Consider the following 19,559-nt stretch of genomic DNA (forward strand, 5'->3'; position numbering starts at 1 on the left):
CCCGAGTCACATACATCTAAATAGGCCAAATTTGTCTATGCTTTTTCTCACTCCTCTTTGAGTTCTCAGGTAGTTGGTGTTCGGGCTGTAGGGATTCTCTTCAGGTTTTCAACTACCAGATACTCACTTCTCACAGGTAACGAGGGATTTTTGTGACAGTGGTCTGTTTGCAGATGAGGGGTGCTTTCCTTGTTTTTGTTACATGTTTGATTGTGTGTTTGCAGTGGGGACGCCGCTGGTCATCGAGTGAGACACACGGGTTATTATTGTTAGTATACTGACATCACCTTTCACCTACTTAATGGGAAAGTCATTTTGACACAATATATTTAAATGGTCAGGAAACATTTAATGTGTGTGTGGAAAAAATCAATGTTTATTCGAATCATACAGACGGATGATAACATATTGTTTCTGCCAGTAACACCCATTTTACTTGATTCTCCACTTTGTACATTACATGTTGACTGTTTTTACTATTTGTCTGATGGACTTCTGAGAGATGTTGGACATCCGGCTAGGCTGACTCATGCAGATGTTATGAAATGCATAGTTAATAAATGCTGTTGGTATAAAATACATTGCGTATCATATTAATTTGTTTTCTTCCAGAAACGATCAGCTGCTTATACTGTGTTGAAATTATTACTTCCATGAGGTGAATTTCAGACCCTTCATGTTGATGCAACTTTGTCTCTTTCAAGGGTCACCACTGTGTGGGAATGCAATCTATATGAATACTACATTTGCAAGCTAATATTTTGGGACTTAATTGCACTGTTGTTTTATTAGGTTGTTGTTCTTTAAGTTAACAATCCAAAAAAAAAAAACAATCCTGTCAATTGGAGATTTGCGAGGTATGACACAGGTCAGGTTTTTGGGATGGAACCGCATAACAATCTTGCGTTTTGATTGGTCCATGTCTGTCACATGAATATGTCGTCACACGAGTGGAAAAGCTTGCAGGCATTTTTAACATTGTGATCAGAGAGAGAGAGAGAGATCTGCTTTCCACAACTTTTTTGGTTTGCAGATAACGTCCCAAATTCTAGGACGCTTTGGTTTGCAGATAACGACCCAAATTATGGGCCGATTTAGTTTGCAGATAACGTCCCAAATTCTGTGCCGCTTTGGTTTTTAGATAACGTCCCAAATTCTGGGGCACTCTGTTAACATCCCAATTTCTGCGCTGCTCCGGTTTTTGGATAACGTCCCGAAATCTGCATTTTCGAATTTAGGCCAGTTTTCGAGATATTCTGCTTAGCTGACAGCCGAGTTTCTAAGTCACGCATGCACAGTTTACCATAAACTGGACCGTTAATTCATTTAAAAGTAACCCTTAGTACATGAATCAAAGTTAATGTATTTTTACTCTTCCCCAGAAAACATTTAGGAACATGGTATACCCAAAAAAAAAAAAAAAGTACATCTCATTTGCTTATGTAATGTCCATAAATATATAGTGAGGCGTAGGGGTTTATCAGAACCTCTGGGTTTAAGAGACCAGTGCCCTTCAACAACTTCAAATAAATCCTATTGTATTGTATTAGTCAACATTTCCCTTATCTATTCCTGATAGTTTAGGTCAGGGGTTTTCAACCTTTTTTTGAAACTACCCCTTCTATCTGGAGATTTCAGCTTGAGTACCCCTTTACAATTTCCGCTCAACTGAATGGTACCTCAGTTACAATAAAATGGAGAATAATCTGATGACCCCCCAATCCCCCGTTTATTTAATAAATTTGGGTGACAAACTGCTGGTTTAGGACAGAACAACAAACAGTAGGCTTAATTCTTAAAACTTTTAACTACAAGTATTTGGATGCGCAGAATTAAAAAGACAAGTATTGGGTTAGGAGCACACCTATTTTTTTGTAACTTTGACAGCCTTTTTTAAATTCTGACAGCCTTTTGTAAAAGTGAAGACCTTTTGATACCCAGCATACACTGCAATACCCAGCAAAGTTATACACTGATATTCTGATAGCAGAACAATTCAAATGAAGTTTGTAATTGGTTGTGTTCCTCAAATACACAATAAAAAGTGATATTTATAGGGCATACAGTTATACAGCGATACAGTGGTTTCGGACATCTAAGAACAGGTACTGCGAGCATCTGGATTCATACCCAGAGGTTCTCTGTAGCCTCCTAGGACAGTCACAGCTTGTTTGACACCCTCTTGTAGTTGCCCGTTTCTGCATATAAAGCAAAATGCTGTTTGTCAATCTCTCTTTTTTCTTATAAATCAGTCTTTGCAGGAATCATTCCAAAAACACTTGAATCAGTTAGGGACTACCAGTCTGACACTACAGGCCTTTAAATTGCAGTACCAATTTGCAAGTTGTGCACATTTCAGGTCTTATATGGACATTTTTTGTATGTATTTTGCTATAGGAAATCGCGGTCTGGGGGTCCACAAATCCTGGGCCAACAAACTCGCTAGTACTCTCTTTAGATGCACAACAGTCTTAGTTAAAGAAAATGGGTTCCTTCGAGTTCGTAAGACCCACGACCGCCATTAGCTGAGCCTTACCCCGATGGTGTTTTTATAATGGCATTTACCATAGGGAAGGGGGTGGTCTCTTATTGTACCCATATCTCCACGACCCCTGGGCCAACAAACTCAGAAGGACATTCTTTGCGTACACAAGAGCCTTAGCTAAAGATGGTGGGCGTTGCCCCAAAGGGGTTTTATAATGGGATTTCCCATAGACATTTTTCAGGGTGCTATATCTCGGGTTCCGGGGGTCCCCGAGACTTGAAAATCGGTACGGAGGTCCACCTCGGGGCCCCTGTCGATCCCTCCAAGCGACATGTCCCCAGCTAGAAAGGACACCAGTTTAGACTTTTTTTTGCCAACCTGGAGCTCAAAAGCTATTGGAAATGCAACCTTGACATGCCATCATGCTGATAATGTGAAAATTTGTTGAAAATGTAGCATTTGAAAATGGGTGGCTCCCTGTGAAAGAGGGACGCCAGACATGACCCTAGGAAGTTCAACACGGTTTCTAGGCCCCGGGGTCATGGAGATACGACCCCAAAAAGGGTTGTTTTTGGACATTTTTGACAGGGCGTATCTCGGGTTCTGTGGGGGTTAGGAACTTGATTTTTTTTGCGTTGGGGCCCCATGGGGCCCCGCACCAGGAGTCACCATTTTCATGGTTCAAATGCCAGGACGGCTTGGCAAAGTGAATTTTTTTGTCATGACATGAGTGTTTGGGTGAACCACCACACCGTTTTAGGTGGTGGTTTGGGGTTTGAATGGTGGTTCTACGTGCTCGGGTTCGAGAGATATGCCTGAAATGTGTTTTTTCAACCCTGCTATAGACATGAATGAGGCTGAACACCCTGAACGCCCTGAAAATATTTTTTGCAAAGAATTGCTATGAAACTGGGCATATTACGTTCAGGCTGGTCTAGAACCCTTCGAACGGTGGTTATAGGTGCTCTCGTTCGAGAGATATGACTGAAAATATGTTTTTTAACACCGCCATAGACATGAATGGGGCTGAATACCCGAAAATATATTTTGCAAAGAATTGTGGGTGTATGCGTGCAGGGGTTGCATGGTGGTGTGTGCGTGCAGGGGTTGCATGGTGAGTGTGTGGGTGCAGGGGTTGCATGGTGGTGTGTGCGTGCCGGGGTTGCATGGTGGTACACGTGTGTGGAGGGGAATTGGAGTACAGGTTTTGCACAAAAGAGGGGCGGGGAAAAGACTGGGAAGGGTAGGGTAAAAGAGAAATTACTACAATCATTTATTTTCACTTTTGACTCCCAGTCTCCTTTCCCTCACTTTATGATTTTATTTTGTGATTATTTAATTATTGTCAAAATAAACGGCCTTCATCTACTCACAGTTGCAGGCTCATTTCTGTCCAAAAAGAATCTGAAACACTACGATATATTGATGGACGTTACATAAGAAAATGAGATGTCCTTTTTTTGGAATACCATGTTCCTTCCCAAAAATGTGTTTTAATATTAGCCTTTAATAAAGGAAAACGAATGCTTTAATTAATTTTCATGTATCCATTTCAGTGCAATGTAGTTTCTTCACGTAATAAGAAATACGTTTTTTTTTTTTAACATTTACATTTTATTTCTGTTTTTTCATAAAAAAAATATATATATATTTCTGGGGAGAGTAAAAAATACATTAACTTTGATTCATGTACTAAGGGTTACTCTTAAATGAATTCACGATCCAGTTTATGGTAAACTGCATGGATGACTTAGAAACTCGCTGTCAGCTGAGTCCCCAAAACTGGGCTGAATTCGAAAATGCAAAGTGGCCCAGAATTTGGGACATTATCTAAAAACCAAGGCGTCCCAGAATTTGGGACATTATCTAAAAACCAAAGCGGCCTGGAATTTGGGACGTTATCTGCAAACCAAATCGGCCCAGAATTTGGGACATTATCTGAAAAGCAAACCGGCCCAGAATTTGCGACGTAAATCAAAACAGGGGCAGTCTATATGTACAACTGTGATTATATTAGAGATAAACTAATGTATCCTCTAACAAAACTGCAATAGTGTATACATTTTATATTAAAATATATCACAAAAATGATTATAGATATATGCTACTTGTAAGAAAAAAGTACACCACCACATAAAGCCAATTCTTACATTTGTGCATAACATAATAATTAATATAAAGTAATTACCCATGGTTTGTTATATCAGTACAGCGTAATACCACATTATATTTTAATGGTAAGGTTGTGGAAAGCAGATCACTCTCTCTCTCTGATTACAATGTTACAAATGCCTGCAAGCTTTTCCACTCGTGTGACGACATATTCATGTGACAGACATGGACCAGTCAAAACGGGAGACTGTTATGCGGTTCCATCCCAAAAACCGGGCCCGTGTCCTACCTCAGTACATGACAATTACCAGTTGTCTGAGGTATAAAAATTTGGAAAACTTTAAGTTGCCAGTGTGTTAATATCCACAGAAACATCAGTTGAAAATAATATTGTTGGCAGTTTTTAGTCAGAGGGTCTTGCTTGGGAGCAGTATTCCTGGCAATGTTCTTCATTCCCATAATATAACCATAACATAATCCTTCACTACAACCCATCTGTACCTGGAGCATTTGGTGCTGGGCAAATTGGCAACCTGCAATTATCTGCCATGTGTCATTTCAGTAGTTTGTGTTTTTCCAGGTTATCTTATTTGTACTCCAAGTACTGTAAGTGACCTTTGTCACATTTTAGGCCCACTTTTTTGAGAATATATAGCTTATGTTAAAAGTACTTTTTTTTTTTTTTTTTTTTGTTTCCTCCAGGCTATACATGCCATAATTTCACAGTTTCATCTGCCGTGCTAGGTAAGTACAATATTTTTGCATATTTATAGCTTATTTTACAAAACAAAATTAGACTTCTAAATGTATTTGTCGTTGTCTCTGTCTCTTAGCTCAAACCCATGTCAACTGTGAGGTCAAAGGTGATGTGGCAGTTGTGCGGCTCAACAGCCCTAACTCCAAGGTAAGACAATGCAGCTTTTAGTGTACAGTTAACAGCTTTGTGTTACTGTGTTTTGTGGTTTATAATATCCAAAATAAAATCCTTACAGTACAAGCACATAATACTCATATTACTCGACGCTGTCAGTTAGGGTACATTATGAATAACGTTTATCTGTTTGTTTTCATAAATGCAAGGTTTGACAGAAAATAAGTCCAAGTGTCGCTGACATATTTTCCTCCTAAATATGTCTGGACTTAACAATGTCCTTTGATATGTCTGCCACATTGTGCTTATGTGAGTTTTTATGTTTATCCATGATACAGACAGCACATTTTGAGATCTTTATGTATTGGTACACAACTGTGGTCTTACCAGGACATTATGATTGAGTGTTTTATAGTTGTGTATGAACTACCCAAAGCATACATTTTACTCCAGGTTTACAAACCATTTTATAAATATACATTCTAGTTTGTCTAATACTACATATCCTTTCTGGTTCTTTGGTGATAGTCCAACAGAGTTCTTGCTTTAGTCCTTGTCGAGGTGAACAATTTTACAATAGAAAAAAAAATAATGTACAAACTGAACTTTAATGTCTGTATCATAGAAACAATGGAAACTATATGAAGTCACAAGTATACATTTCTGAGGAACATTTTTATAAATGTTTATAAAACCTGCGAGCCCCTCTATTTATAAGTACTTGAACCTATATGTAGCCTTGGTTATACTTGAGATAGTTTTGCATAAAGGGTTACGACAGTAGGTAGGAGTTCTGTCTCAGTTTGTGGAGTGTTAATAAACAGCCCAACATCAAAATGTAGTGTCTGAGTTGTTTGTCAAACACAACAGTTATACTGTTCAGTATATTTAAACTTTATTGTGTTGCATTTTCGTGATTATACAATTACATATTAATTACTGTTAACCTAAATAAAATATGATTTTGCACAACTGCTAGCTGTTACTCTGTGATCTTCATCTGTGAATTTTATCTACAACTAGCAATTAACTGATCAGAAAAGTAATGTACCTGCTCATAGCTACAGATTTCGTTTTATACAATTTAAAAGGTTTTTGTCCTTTTCTAGATCTTGCACTCATGTTATTTTTTCTCACCATGTGTGTTTTGCAGGTAAACACTTTGTCCCCACAACTCCAATCTGAGTTTACTCAAGTAATGAGTGAAGTCTGGGCCAACGATGCTGTCAAAAGTGCTGTCTTAATCTCCTCAAAACCGGGCTGCTTCATTGCCGGGGCAGATATCAAGTCAGTACCATTTATTTACTAAGTTGACAACCTGAAAAAAATATTGCCTGTTGGGATCCCAAGTCGAAACGTGACTAGGTGAATTATTTTAATTGATAAGCTGATGGGGTCATATTTCTACTTGGGATCCTAATATATTTAAAGTACGGTAAAAACCGTTGTATAAGTCCATTTTCTAGGCATTTTTGCGGGGCCCTTAAAAGGGAGGAGCGACTAATACTCCGGTGAGACACATGCGCTGGTGTGTCTAATATTAAACTACTGTACCTGTGCCATAATGGGATTGTTACCCGATTATTCTTTCAGGATCTACGGCATTCAGGTCATGTTGATGATAGGTAGAAACACGAAACCTCTATTGTAAATGAGTTTTAATTTGTTATTCCTAATACCCTTAGGCATTTTGAATGTTAAATGCAAGCTTTCAGACTCATGACTGATCTCCTCTCGACCCAGACGCGTGTGCACGTGGAGAAAAAAAACAGTGGTTGAAGTTATCAATCTTTGGAATTGAAAGCTATACTGGTTCACTGTTAACACAATAGCTGTCGGTTTCTATGAATGTCCTTATTCCCACCCTCCCAAGCCATTGATTTGTCAAATATTTAGTTTATTGTTTTTTTGCTTTAATTGATGCAAACAGCACTGTTTAATACGTTTGCTTTTAAATTTGAATTAATACAACAAATGTGTAAAAGCCAATTCAGCTGGAACTATTGTCCAAGTATGGTTTTGGAAAGAAATGTTCAGTAAAGCAAACTTAACAAGTACCCAAACAAGTTCTTATACTTGCTTGGGTACTTGATAAGCTAAAATAAAATAGGTTAATACAGATGTGATGTATAACTTGAGTTTACGTTCTGTTAATTATTAATTTATACATTTTAGAAATTTTGAAAAACAAAATAGTTTCTAGCAGTTTCACTAAAAATGAAAAACACTGTAAAATGAATAGAATAAAATGTTGCAAACAAGGGTTATTTTGAAACTAAACCTGTGTATCTTCTTTATCGGTGTTGAGCATGTAGGAAAATCAATAGTAATAATAAATAAATATTTTAAAACACAAAGGTGTTTTCCTAAAATTGAAGGATCAAAAAGGGGGAGTGACTTAAGCCAGTGCGACCTATACAATGATTTTTATGGTAAGTCATACCTTTTCATTACTGCTTTGTATATTACTCAAATGTGCTGAAATGGTGTATGCAGTGGAGGTTGATGCAGTGGAGTGGAGTAAAACCTGGTTTTCTTAATTGTTCCCTACCAGCATGATTGAAGCCTGCAGTACTGCTGCAGAAGTGACCAGCCTTTCTCAAGAAGGACAGAGGATGTTTCAGAAGATTGAACAATCCCCCATACCCATTGTAGCTGCTATTAATGGCTCCTGCTTGGGAGGAGGCTTGGAGGTACAGGGTGACGTAGACTTTATCCTTTGGTTACCTAGGCCAAGTTCACATGCCTTTTAAAAGCAGCAAGAACAAGGAACTCTTTCAAGCAATAATTGTTGCATTCTATATATTCCTGAAACCATTAGTACTGTATTGCCATGTGGTAGATCTTGTGATTTGAATGTAAACTTGGCTGTGTTTCTTCCATTAGATGTCTCTCTACATCAGTGATTTATAAGCTTCTCTTCATGTTCCCTGCTTTATGTAAACCACAGGTAGTAAAGTAGTTTGTCCTTTTGAAGACAGAACTACAGAACTCCTCTTCCAGGGTACATGAAAAAAGGGTGAATCCAACCTATAGTAAACTATGCATTATGACTTGTACGGTGCATATAGTATTATCTCTGTTTGACTTTAACTAAAAAACGATCCTGGAATTTTTCTGTTCCGTCCCCTCGCTTCTTGATTTAATGTGACTCAAGCCTGTTGTCCACATACCCTGCTAAGAATATTTCAGCATCCTTATTGATGGACGTTGCTGTTTCTTTGTTTAGGTTGCAATTGCCTGCCAATACAGAGTAGCAACAAAGAACAAGAAAACTGTTCTGGGTACACCTGAAGTCATGCTGGGATTATTCCCTGGAGCTGGTGGCACCCAGAGATTGCCAAAAATGGTATTTAACATTTTTCCATTTTTATCCTCATGTTAAAGGATGTAATGTTCAAATAGAATTGGGAACTTTTTTATTATTTTTTTTTTCTTTCATTGAAAAATAAATACGGTATGTGTTTTGTTTCTTTTTATTTCTGTTCAGGTTGGCATTCCCTCTGCCTTTGACATGATGTTGACAGGCAGGAATATCTGTGCAGAATAAGCCAAAAAGATGGGTCTTGTTGATCAGCTTGTTGACCCACTAGGTAAGTGACTGAACTTTCTATATATTCTACGAGGTGGGGCCTTGAGAGAATGCACTGTGTTGCGATCATGAGTGATTGATTTATATTTGTAAAGTTGAAAACTATTACTTTTACGTAATGACATATTCCACTAAATCAATAAACAGGTTTAATGTCATACTGTAGGACCTAAAGGCTATCGTTCATTTTTATTTTCTTCTAGATATTCATGTTAAGTATGTATCTGTTTGTTTTTTTAGGTCCTGGTTTGAAGGGTCCAGAGGAGAGAACAATGGAATACCTTGAAGAGGTTGCTGTTGAATGCGCTAAAGGAATAGCCAATAAGAAAATCTCTCTCAAGAAGGAAAAGTGTGTAATGCAGAGTAGGTGCTTTCATTTAGACAAAACTAAAACTGAATAATCCATCGCTGATAACATTCTGAAATTAGGAGAAACTATTAACATGCATGTATACATACATGTTTTATTTTTTGTATTTTTACTAAATAAGTGTTCTTGATTTTTGTTCTGCAGAGTTGACAGACTGTGTCATGGGTATTCCATTTGTAAGCAGATATACAAAACAGTACAGACGAAAGTTATGAAACAGACCAAAGGATTGTACCCTGCTCCCTTGAAAATTATTGAGGTAAGAATAGTAACTTCTGCTGCCATGAGGGGGAGGGGGGCATATTCATAGTGATATGAGCTGCATTCAAATTCTAATTTTCACTCAAAAACCATAAGTCATGGTTCAAAACTGCTCTTAGTAAGTGACCTGCACTACGTACACTGGAGGAACCAATACAATGTATAAAGATATGTCCTGAATGTTTTAATGTTTGGTCATTCCTTTTTCTGCTGCTAACTGACATTGCTAATGACGTTATCAGGTGTGGAAAAATCACTACTATGTGTGGTAGACCGATAGGCTACCAAAAGGTATACTATGGTAGACCACCACAAATTATGGTAGCCCACATTTTTTCAGTAGATAAACATTTCCATTTAACGCTGCACACCATTAAAAAATGTAGTTCCGATAAAATTGTAAGGTTCAAAAAAGAAATCCGACATCACTTCTGAGGGCCACTAATAAAACGTGTGTTTTTTTTTTTATTTTTTAAACCATGTATAACCAGTACTGCCAAAGTTTGCTAATAACTTAGTTTCTGTTACTATTTCTACCAAATAATCTAATAATATTTCCTTATATTAAATGTAGGGAATTTTGTTTTGCCGGCATCATTTGCATTATTTTCCCAGACTTTCTCAGTCCTGGGGAGTTTTAAAATAGTAACTGCGTAACAAATTAAAACAATCATGTTCTGGGTCCTAAATGGACTGTGGGAATTATTATGCACTTGTGTTAGTGTTTTTATTTTTCCTCAGCTGTGCCATTTATTGAACCTAGCCCCACCTTTTACCAGTCTTAATTAGCTAAACCAATTTGAGGGTACAGTGTTCTCTCCTGTTTATTAATTTGTGTGATATATATATTTCTCAACCATAACTCCGATAAAATATACTAGCCTACTGTATACTTGCGATCACTATATACTGCCGGTGCCATTCTAGTAAAGTGTAAAGCAAATTCCCCGCTCTGATTGGTTTATCTGTCATGTCGCTGATTTTGCAAGGAACTAATGCTCAATTTAAAAAAATAAAAAAATAAATAAATAAATAAAATGTCATGAGTCTTAAGGCATGAACCAATCACGATTGGATTCGCTGGTTACTATAGCTATCGCTTCAACTGAGTAGACGTGTACTAAATGGGACGTAAAATGAGCTGGTTTATCAGTCTGTACAAAGTAACCAAATATCTTCTATATAGAAGATCTTTGAAGTAACTATTTAAGAAAAGAAAAAAAATCTTTAGAAGCCGCCAGTAGTCTCCCAGGCTTTGCAACGTTACAGTTCAGTAGTCTCCCAGGCTTTGCTACGTTACAGTTCAGTAGTCTCCCAGGCTTTGCAACGTTACAGTTCGGTAGTCCCGTGGGCTTTGCAACGTTACAGTTCAGTAGTCTCCCAGGCTTTGCTACGTTACAGTTCAGTAGTCTCCCAGGCTTTGCAACGTTACAGTTCAGTAGTCTCCCAGGCTTTGCAACGTTACAGTTCGGTAGTCCGGACCTAATTTTTGTTAGTCCCGGGTGCCTGGACTACCTATTTGTCTGCCGCTGCATTGTGCCAAGAGCTGTGTGACAAAGATCTATGCTGTTTCTTTTATTATCTGTGAGGAAGGATGATTAATTCTATTTGGGTTAATCACAAAATAAAAAATAAAATTAAGCCAACAGATCATGACATTTTAAAAAGCAATAATCTGTTTACTGTCCTCAGGTTGTACAGACTGGGATTGAACAGGGATCGGATGCTGGCTATTTGACTGAATCACAGGTAAATAACCCTAGCCTACAATTACTGTAGACTTAATAACTTCTTAAGAAATATCACTCGGGCAACTGGAAAAGTTAGTGGAGTTCATGAAACCTTGATGTCATAGGAGGTTATAAATCTTAGTGTTGCACAGTACTTGTCCAAGGACAGGAACAGGTGTTGGTTTTTAAAACCACCTTGAATTGTGTTTTGGGCTTTTTTTGGATAATAAATATTATTGGAGCATTCCTGAACTTTAAAAAAAATGTTTTAATATAGTAAGATACAACATGTAGAGTTTGCTCCCCTCCATGTTGGTCCATGTTGGTCCCACCAATAGCCTAAATTGGAGATTGCGTACTTCAAATGAATGGTTGCTGGCAAGAAATTTGCTGGCAAAAGAATGTCACTTTTTATTTTAATCTCCAAAATATACATGCTGCAAAATTATTATTTATTTCTTATTTCAGTGTAGTAATTACTACACTGAGTTTATATACGGTATATTTTATACTGCGTGTGCAAACATTTGTTGCAGTAAATATGGGACATCAGCGAAAAAAAGTTGCCACAGACATTTTACTGTTTTACAGAAGTTTAGTAAAGGGTACAAAATATATTTTAAAAACTACACATTTAACTGATTTTAATTCTTAAGGGATTTTCAGGTGTTAAAGGTTCTAGTAATACCTTTTCTACCAGTTTGTTTATTTAAATAGTGTATTTTTTTTCTCTGACATTAGTGTGTTTTAATTCAATGTAGAAGTTCGGTGAACTTGCCATGACCAGGGAATCCAAAGCCCTCATTGGCCTCTACCATGGTCAAGTAGCATGCAAGAAAAACAGATTTGGAACACCACAGAAAGAGGTTCAGTAAGTACCCTTTTAAAGCAGTGATTAGTTCAAGATACTAGTTCAGTGTAACTAAGCTCCTATAAGAACAATGTAATTAACATTATGAACAGTTTAGAAATTGTATGAGGTTACTGGAAAACTCCACTAGGTGGTGGTAATGCACTTTATTTTAAAGCTAGTAGGAAATGCAGTGAATGTTTTCCACTGAACTTGTGTGCTGGCTATTGGCAGTTGTTATCCTCCTTCAAAGAGGATACAGTTGAGGCGGTCCTACGTACACGGTCAAAGTGTCTCGAAACGTGTGCATTCTTATTGTGTATTATTCTGTTGTGTCAGGGTCATCATATAGTTCCTCACACGGATGGCCCTTTTACTTTACAGCCGTGGTCCAGGACATACCTGTCTGTTGCCTTAAACTCCTACTAGGATAAAATATTTGCTGTTGCATTCAATCCAAAAATAGAAGTTCATAAAATATTTGTAATAAATGTATTCACTAGTGTCTGAATTGGTGAAAGGGAGGGGAGGGGGGCAGACAATAGTACCATACAATACCAAACTTAACAGTATTTAAATTATACCCATGCATTTTAATTATTCATTTTCTCTTCTGGTTTAAATTCATTTATTTTCTCCATTGAAGGAGACTGGCCATTTTGGGAGCAGGTCTGATGGGCGCTGGTATTGCTCAAGTCTCTGTTGACAAGGGCTTGCACACCATTCTGAAAGATACTACAGAGGAAGGCTTGAGCAGAGGACAACAGCAGATCTATAAAGGGTATGTGAGCAGACATTTTACCAACAGGTGGCATTTTCTTAAGATCCCGTCCTCCTTACTGTTGGCACAATTGTACCGCAAAGTATTTACTGTATTAAACCAAAATAAAAACATTCATAAAAAATAGTGAACAATGATTTCTTTTATTTTTATGTTCGCTATGCGAATTAGCCCTACTGTGTGTTTTTTGTTTATGTATTTAATTTTTATATATACATGTCAAATGCTAAATTATATTGTCTTCCCAGGTTGAATGATAAAACGAAGAAGAGAAGTATCACTTCCTTTGAGAGGACAGTATTTTCTCAAACCTTACCGGACAGCTTGATTACAGTGGCTTTAATAAGGCAGACATGGTTATCGAGGCTGTGTTCGAGGACATCGCTATAAAACACAAAGTCATTCAAGAAGTTGAAGCGGTAATTTTTATTTATTTTTTATTTTAATGTGGTACTCTTATGAATCTATATTTTAAAATCTGAAAAAGTTCCACACTAAATGTCTTGGCTGTTACCATTGCATTAACAAATGAGACAGTTGGGTAAAAATGGTCATTGGTAGGAAAAAAAAAAAAATAGGGGATATTATCCACTCTGGAATACCAAGTGAGCAAAGGCTGATGTTTAGACCGAGGGGTGTAATTATGGAAATTGTTTTGAATTCTCAGCATTTTGAAAGGATATTCCAAAAAAAAAATAATAATAATAATAAAAAAAAACTTGAGCATTTGTTTAACTGTTCTAATAGAATGGAATGATTCATCTGAAACCTATATGATAATTCATAATTATTCACAGTTGAATGTAGCTTGATTTGTCAATGACCTAAAGTAACCGACTTTGAGTACTTCGTTCACATTTAATACCTCTTGTACAATGTTAATTTAGGACTTTTTGATAAAAATGGAGTATACAAAAATGTTAACTCCACACTTGTCTTACCTATCTGAACCATGTATTAAATACACTATGTAACACGATTTTTGTTCCTGGGTAGTAAGTGTTATTTTCTAATTGCTTATGCCTCAAAAGTATAGAAAATGGCTATTATTCCCCACAAACTTTGCTTTTGTGACCAGGACAGAGATATTTTGAAATTTACCTATTTCCAATGAGAAAACGGGCGAATTTGTGTCTTTTCGTTCACATAAAGTCAGAAAAAAACAACATATGAATTTAAATTAACATGTATTTATACTAAAGTAATACAAAAATGACTACAAAAGATTTAGAAGTGAGTAGTTTTTCAAGATTTACGATTATACTGTAAATCACTTTCACGAATCAGCCCCCAAATGTAGTCTCCCATCATGTTCTCGTTATACTGTCCTTGGTAGCGGCATTCAAAGTCCAGTATATCCTTGCTCCTCCGAGTACGCTCCCATGTTCTCCTTGAATTTATCAAGATGAGCATCAAGAATATGGACTTTGAGGGACATCCTACAGCCCATTGTGCCTTAGTTCTTCACCAGAGTCTCAACCAGCTCCACATAGTTTTCGGCCTTGTGATTGCCCAGGAAGCCCCGAACCACTGCGACAAAGCTGTTCCAAGCCGCTTTCTCCTTACTAGTGAGCGACTTGCACACTTTCATCCAACAAGTTCCACTGCTTGAGCCTAGACGTCAAAAGCTCGGCATTGGACTTGGTGAGACCAAGATCTCTAATCAAGTCGTTGAGGTCTTTTTGGTTGGGGTAGTATGGGTTTCTCTCAGCTCCACCTCTGAAATTGTCATCTGGATCTACAACGTCTTCCTCGCTCTCTGACTTGCTGCTCTCTCTCCGGAGGAGTGGGTACGGGGAGCTCATGGCAGTGTGGCACCGGGGCGATGGATGAAGGAAGGTCCGGATACGTGATAGCAGGTGCATTCTTGCCAGTCCGACGTTTGGAAGGGTCCACCATGCAGAAGTAGCAGTTGCTTGAGTGGTCAGTGGGTTCCCGCCAAATTCTTGGGATAGCGAACTTCATGGCTCTCTTTTCCCCTCTGTACCATCCTACAAAAATACATTTATTTCACCCATGACTAATGTGTAAGAGATTCTCGCAACATTTTTCATATATGATATATTTTTTCAATAACATTGAAAATTGTAAAACATTTTAAAATTAAAAACTTTTACAATTTTAAAAATTTTAACAAATTTTATAACATAAAATTCCGAGCAACAATTGTCCATCTTACATTCCAGAGTTTTTTTTGCAGTGCTCGCAGGTGAAATGAGGTGCCCAGGGTTTGTCTTGATCCCTGACAGGCATGCCGAAATATGCCTTGTAGGCCTCACACATCTTAGCAGATGCTTCCATGGAGTACTTTTTCGCTCTTGTCTTGATAAATTGGCCGCAGACATAGCAAAATGCGTCTGCCGGTTGCTTGCAGCCTCTTGAAGCCATCTCAGAAAAATGCAGATATGTATCCACTTAGGCAGCTGGAACTAAACTGAACTGGTGGGCTTAAGGCCCCTATATTTATATTACTATTTATATTACTGGAAAGTTCTAGAAGTTACTCCAAGTTTACTCAGCACTGAATCTATCTGGAATGAATCTGGAAAATAGGTAAATTTCAAAATATCACTGTCCTGGTCACAAAAGCAAAGTTTGTGGGGAATAATAGCCATTTTCTATACTTTTGAGGCATAAGCAATTAGGAAATAACACTTACTACCCAGGAACCCCAAAAAAATAATAATAATTTGTTACACGGTGATATTGATTGAAATGTATGTTTGTCAATTAATAACAATGCTTATTTGAAGAAATCATGACAACGAGAACAGTGGTGTACTTTTTGTCTACAGGTTATTCCCCCTCATTGTGTTTTTGCCACTAACACATCTGCTCTGCCCATCAAAGACATTGCTTCTGTCAGCAAAAGGCCAGACAAAGTAAGTTACTGTTCTTTCAAGTCAGAGTTTGCTAAACTAGATTCTAAAGGTAAGATTTTTACTTGAACTTTTTTGCTTACATTTTAGTAAATATAAAAGTTGAATATATTACTGGGTTACAGGGCATTGTTGTTGTTTATTTAGCACTCGTATAATAACCAGACATCTTGCATATGGCATTCTCACATGGCTGTTTTTGTTTCTTTACCCAGGTAATTGGGATGCACTGCTTCTCTCCAGTAGACAAAATGCAGCTGCTGGAAATCATCACCACAGACAAAACGTCCAAAGACACAATTGCCTCTGCTGTAGCTGTCGGCCTTAAACAAGGAAAAGTCATCATTGTGGTGGGGGTAAGAGACACAGCAATGTATTCTTTTTATTTTAACACAGGGCATTTTGGTTTAGTATTTCATCATAATATCCCAAAATAAGGGTTATGAAAATATTTTAAAATTATTTAAATATTTTATATTTTGATCCCTGCTCCTGTGTAATTGTATACTGAAATTTCTAACAAACTGTTTTTTTTTCTTTTCAGGATGGTCCTGGCTTCTATACAACCAGATGTCTAGCTCCTATGTTGGCTGAAGCTGTTAGAGCCCTGCAGGTTTGTATTGCTTTTAACCTCTATCCCCAGAGATTTAGAAGTATAGGGATAGTGTTTTATAAGCGTGCTGCACTTAAGTTGCTGTACATTAAGTCATGGACACTTACTTTTGTGGGTACTCTCATCTGATTGGTGTTTTGGATTTTTCCCATGGACCACTTGCCTTGCATTTTTTCACAACAGCATTTTAAAACTCATTTTTATGTGTACAGTAAAACCTGCCTTAGTGACCACCTCCTGAAGGGAGACAACCTGTCACGAGCGACTACTTGCTGAGGTCACGGAACATTTTCCCTTATAATTTAACTATATTATGTTAAATTATATCCGGCACTTGAACCTGTTTTCGAAAAATTACTGCGCAGCAAGCATGTCAGTCGGTGGTGGTGGCATGGCAGATTTGCCATGACAGCGGTGCCATGCTTTCCATGATGAGGTGGAAGGGGGGCCATGCATAAAATACATTCAAATAATTCAGTGTCAGAAGTGAACAGCAGGCATTTAAACAGCAACCTAAGGAAAGGTAGAAGTTACAGGAGAGGAATAATTATTTGAAGAATTTAAATAATAATAGTAAACTGTAAAAAAATAGTAAAAAGTTCAACGTTGGCTTTATTGAGTGTACTGACGCGAATGGGAACATACCGAGCGTGTGACTAAACTGAAGTTTATTGATTTGAGGGTAGCTTACATACAGAGTGTTGTAAACCAGGAAGGAGAAGGGCTATTACCAGATAAAGTGCAATGGTCATTTGTTCCTGTATTATGGCATGTTGTCAATAAATATCGCTTGTTAGGGGACACAAATACCCCGTAGATAACGGCGACCTTTCAACCGTGTGTGTGTGTGTAAAAATAGATAGACATAGACAGACCCTTGTTTTTTATTTTTATTTATGTATTATTAGTTAAAAGAAATGCTCTGTGTGCTCTTTATGTAGGAAGGCGTTGACCCTAAGAAACTGGATGCCCTCACAACTGGCTTTGGGTTCCCTGTTGGCGCTGCCACTCTTGCTGACGAAGTAGGAATCGACGTTGCTGCTCATGTAGCAGAGGACTTGGGCAAAGCATTTGGCTCCCGATTTGGTGGAGGCAATGTTGAAGTACTAAAAACCATGGTAGCAAAAGGATTCAAAGGTAAATATATTTTAAACGTAGTCTACCTACCTACCACCTCCCCACCCCCCCGCCATAAAAAAAAAAAAAAAAAAACATTCCACAACCAAAGCTGGACAAATTTAACTTCACCGTGCAGGATTAGACTATAGGTTTTATATTCAAATGCTTGTGTACAGGCCGCAAATCTGGAAAAGGATGTTACATCTATCAAGAAGGCACAAAAAACAAAAATGTGAATCCAGGTGTTGAGGAGATCTTGGAGAAGTTTAAGATTGCAGTAAATCCTGAAGTGTAAGTGATTCTTGTAGAGATCCCTATAATTTGATAAGAGTCTGCATCTGTGGTGATCGGTACACTAATGAAGGCTTTATCTTGGGAATTGTTTTGAATGACTAAGCACTCCTCCCTTTTTTTTTTTTTTTTTACTCGGTACAAATGCAAATATCTTTTACAGTCCTGCCTTTATAATATTCTGAATTGGGAATGGGATTCAACAAGGTCTGGATTATATTGGAACATACCCTAAACTTTGTCCTATTAACATCCCTGTAACATGGAATTTTAAAGTTCCAAACAGAGTTGCATAGAAACATTTAAATTGGGTAAGGTGTTTAAAATGGTCTTTTGTTCAGGTGATCTATTTAAAGTATTGTACCATAATTAAAAAGGTAAAAAAGTAATACAATGAAGCTGTAATATTTAGGTCATGATTTTGTCGTAACTCTAATTTTTTTCAGAGCCAAAGACAGTGATGACCAGTATCGCCTGGTGTCCAGGTTTGTGAATGAGGCAGTGATGTGCCTGCAGGAAGGAATTCTTACTAACCCAGTGGAAGGAGATATTGGGGCAGTCTTTGGCTTGGGATTCCCACCATGTCTGGGAGGTAAGAAAGTCTTCAGAACAACTCATAGAAATGTAGGTTTTTTTGCTTTTGCTGACATGTATGTCTGTCTCTTGTCATTCATTTTATAAGCTTGATGGTTATTTTATCTGTCCTCCTTTTACATATTTCTATATTAATCCCCTCTCCTTCATCCCAATTTTATAATGCATCTTGTGTTTTGTTTTTAGGTCCTTTCAGATTTGTTGACTCCTACGGAGTAGATAAACTTGTTGAGAAGATGAGAAAGTATGAACATGGTAATTAGTCTATGGTAATCAGTTCACACCGTGTCAGTTGCTGGTTTACCATGCCAAGGATGCCAGCAAGAAATTTCACAAGTAAACCAGTAAAATAGATATTGGTGGATAATCACAATGGATAAGTCTAAGTAACCTTAAACAATGGAAATGCACTGTTTTTATATTACAATTTGTTTGAAAAATTAACAAAGAATAACTATCCTAAATCATCTTCCCATGGTGCCTTTGAAATGCAGACAGCTCAGGCACTTATTTCTGTGTTTTTAGCAGAGCTAAAATTAATTTGCACATACTTGTAAAATGGAAAGTTTTGTTTAAATATAGTAGATGGTTAACACTGTGGCCATTGTAATGCAGCATTTCATTGTAAAACCATCTTAACAATAAAACTAAACTGTTTGGAGTCCTGGTTGTTTTTTGTTTATTTATTTTTTTAAGACCAACTTTATCAATGTATTTAGACTGTTTTTTCATATACATCCATAAGTACCGTGTGATACAGTACATTTTACATTGATGTACCTCACCCATTTCATTTTGGCAAAGGTTTCAGCACTGTTTATGAAACAGTATATACACTTTCCAATTATGTGAGGACTGTGGGGGGATATACCAGAGACCCCTGAAATGTGTTCAGTTGCATGTGAGTTTTAAAAACCTAAATATTTTAATTGTTTTGATATTGTAAGAAGAAAAAGAAACATGCTGTGAAATGTGTCATTTAGAAACAGAACGAGTCTAGAATAAAATATA

At 37.3% G+C, this 19,559-nt stretch overlaps 1 pseudogene; it reads left to right on the forward strand.

Moving 5' to 3' along the window:
* The first annotated feature begins 35 nt into the window (after positions 1–35).
* LOC117410349 (trifunctional enzyme subunit alpha, mitochondrial-like) lies at positions 36–19,209 on the forward strand (annotated as a pseudogene).
* The last annotated feature ends 350 nt before the right edge of the window (positions 19,210–19,559 follow it).

This window comes from Acipenser ruthenus, chromosome 6 (assembly GCF_902713425.1).
Source record: "Acipenser ruthenus chromosome 6, fAciRut3.2 maternal haplotype, whole genome shotgun sequence".
NCBI lineage: Eukaryota > Metazoa > Chordata > Actinopteri > Acipenseriformes > Acipenseridae > Acipenser > Acipenser ruthenus.